Below are 3645 nucleotides of genomic sequence, written 5' to 3' on the forward strand. Positions count from 1 at the left end.
ACTATATTAGATTTATTAACATTCATGACATACAATCTTTCCGTTTCAAAGTGCTTAAGTGAGCAATAGAGATTCCGCTTTAATATACCTACCGCCCTTAGTTACTAAGAGGTTACTAAAACCTGGCCTGTAGAAGTAGTAGTTCTTTCGTGCATTAAATACCCTGTTGTGGGATAGCGACGCAGAAAAGAAGCAGGTGGTCTGTGTAGCAGGGTTAGTTACTGGGTAGTTAATGAATGCTTCGGTATCACTAAAAAATTAGCAGATTGTAACGGACAAAAGTTAGAAAGTATGGTTTTTCTTCATTTCTATCAGCAAACTAAACGGTATTTTCATTTATATACCGAATCAACATCATCATCATTATTTCAGATCATTTAACCCTACATAACAGAAAGTTATAATTAGTTAGAAAACCTTGAGTCGTCAGTTAACATACTGTCGCATATTTCAGTTAAATTTATAATATCATTGTAATGATTCCATTATTTCATTTCCATAGAAACGCCAGGAGAAATATCGATATTGTAAGTAAACCAATAATTAATTACCAAAATTCGTAGATTTCAGCTTACCTAAAAACACCTTTTTGGAACATTTATCAATCATCTGATGTATGTAACGTGATCTGTGTACTTTATATATGATGTCAATAACGAAAAACCAATTAAATGAGTTATAGTTAACATTTTCACTAACTATTCTCTAACATTCTGATATAAACACTATTGACTTTCAGTCGTTTGGATATTATGCAACCATCATACAGAACTTTAACGTGATATTCCGTTCTGGCGCTTTGTACTGTACTTTAATTATGTTAGGAATAAAATCCAACGTGAAATCAATATGTAACTAATCGTCTTACGATAGGTATTGTTATAATGATGCCACAACTAAACTTCCACACAAAAGTCAAAAGAACAGTATTTAAAAATGTATTCAGAATGAATCATCATCTACTGTCTCTAAAACCGTGCTAACAGTTTATTGTAAATCACTAACTTTTCATTATAAAAAAGTAAATGTAATTTTTTGAGAATAGGTCAAAAAACATACATAGGGTAAATACTGAGCGGGGAAAACCATTTTAAGTCGGTCGCAGTGTGGCCAGTGTAGTGACGTAAAATCGGTAACAGTTGCTGTTTTGTCAGTCATGTTGGTAGAAAACAGTTAATGTGTGAACATCTTTGAAAATGCTTAGGGAAAATACGTCTGCTGCTAAACGGATTCATCAGTATGTTGCAAATGCTTACGCAAAATGCGTCTGCTATTACGCGGATTCATCAGTACCATGGAATATATTATTTTAACATCCTAGTTTCCATCAAGTCCGAAATCGAAGCGAATCTGCAATATACACCCCATAATGGACTTTATTGATGGAGGAGCTTTGACGTTGGAAACTAAGTACTCCACTACAAAAACTAAATGACTGTCATACAGCGATGAAGCTCTCGTCATGAGGAGCATTTTAGCCAGTAGTGCAGTTGGAGTAACATTAGACCGGATAGCTTTGAACAATAGAAATTTATTTCTGTAAGAAAGCAAAAAAAAGCATGAATAAAGTAAACTGATTCTCTATGAAAGAATACAAGACATCGTCCTCATCTAATAGGAATCTCTGCAAGGTGAGAATCGGTCGCGGTCACAGTCGTCGGTACAGTGGCGTTGCCTTGGTTCGGCAGCGCTGCGTCGTAGGCTCGGTCAAAGTTGGCATCGACCTCGGCGTGAGACTCCCTGACAGCTTTTTTTTTCCTTTATTGCTATTTCATCCCCCTCACCCCTTTTTGGGGGGGATGGACTTGCAGCGGTAGAATAAACTAGCTCTTCAGCCAGTAGACATTATGCTGTACCTTGGATCATAAACACAAAACAAGGACACATATTTATCATGAATTTAAAACTCTGTTGTAAGGTGGCGTTATTGCATGAAGGTAAGAAGTAATAATGTCTTCATGATATTTTAAAAATAATGATAAAAATGTGGACAGATACAATATTTAGAAACACTTGAAGAACATTCAACCCTACAGAAGAGACATTGTCTATTAAAAATGGAGCACTGTACAGTTTTACTAAAACTGCAGGAGGACCTTTCCTGGGATGATAGATAGTTGAGGAAAATAAAGATGTATAAAGATGTATATGAAGGGATAGGATGAGATAGGGGTGACTGTGGGGGACAAAGAGAGTGTAGGGTAGCTGGCATTGGTATCTATAATTCGACAGGAAAAGGGGGTGGATAGCGACAGGGAATGGGAAAAGGAGGAAGTGTGGTATATGGAGAGGAAGAGGGTGGAGCCCTTGGGTGTAGGCAAATGGTTCAAATGGCTCTGAGCACTGTGGGACTTAACTTCTGAGGTCATCAGTTCCCTAGAACTTAGAACTACTTAAACCTAACTAACCTAAGGACATCACACACACCCATGCCCGAGGCAGGATTCGAACCTGCGACCGTAACGGTTGCGCGGTTCCAGACTGTAGTGCCTAGAACCGCTCGGCCACCCCGCCCGGCGGGTGTAGACACGGTGAGGTGGGTTCAGAGGTGGTAGGATGTGTATACTTCAGGGCAGAGTTCGTTATCTGGGAGAGGGAGGCAGTTGAAATATCTTTGGGAAAAGACGTGGAGGGTCTGCAGCGTAGGGTTGGCAGAATTTGTGGGTGGAGGGGCAGTAGCACACTAGGATTGGAGAGGAGAGGGGAAACAGTAGGATTATTAGAGTCGTGTTTGCCGATGGTGTAAGTTATTCGGGGGTGTTGAATATCCGGTAGGAGAGGATGCAATCTGCTGAGTTGGTAAGGGATCCTTGTGGTTGAAGATATGCAACCAATTCCCGAATACATTCTTTTGATTGAAGGTTGCGCCGGATCTGGTGGGCCCAGTTGTGCGCGCCCAGTGCCCCCGCCAGACCACACTTGGAGCGCCCTCTGCCGCCTGAGTATAGAATGGTCAGCATCAGCGACTCGACGCGACTGCGCTCGGAACCGCTTCACAGGTGGCGACTGCTCGTGTCGTCATTCGTGCTTGGTACGAGGAGACTTTTCCTTGCGGACATTGTGATAGTAGGACTGTGTTTCTTGCTCCAATATTTGTAATTCTCCTTCATTTGCTTGGAGAAATACGAGTTAAGTGAATCTTCTGTTTTCTGTGTTATACTGTGTGCTACTCTTTGCTGCTCCTGTGCGGCTTCCCTGAGGCGAGTGTTGCAGATCCACTCTGCAGCCGACGTCTCCTTAACGTCTCGTACGAAGTCGTACACGACACGCTAAATGTGCATCTAAAAATTGCATCACATAAACGTAAAAGTACTTGGTAGATACAATCGCGAAGAGTGGGGCAAAATTAAATTTTTTTATGCAAGTTTTCCAATTATAATTTTCTTAAAACAATATAATACCGTGATGGTTCCTTTCAAAATGACAAGATTGGTTTCTTTTTTTCGCAAATAGGGCATAAACCTGCTGTTATTAAATTTATGCTACAGTACACTGATTAGAAATTCGGCATTTATGCACAAATAATGCATCAACATGTATGTGCAATCCAGCGCAAAGAATAACATAAAAAAAATATTTTGCAAATGAAGTGTACTGTCGACCTGACTGATTCCTGAGTATCAAACAGCATCACTTTCTTTTTTC

This window comes from Schistocerca piceifrons, chromosome 7, assembly GCF_021461385.2.
Source record: "Schistocerca piceifrons isolate TAMUIC-IGC-003096 chromosome 7, iqSchPice1.1, whole genome shotgun sequence".
In the NCBI taxonomy this organism is placed as follows: Eukaryota; Metazoa; Arthropoda; class Insecta; order Orthoptera; family Acrididae; genus Schistocerca; species Schistocerca piceifrons.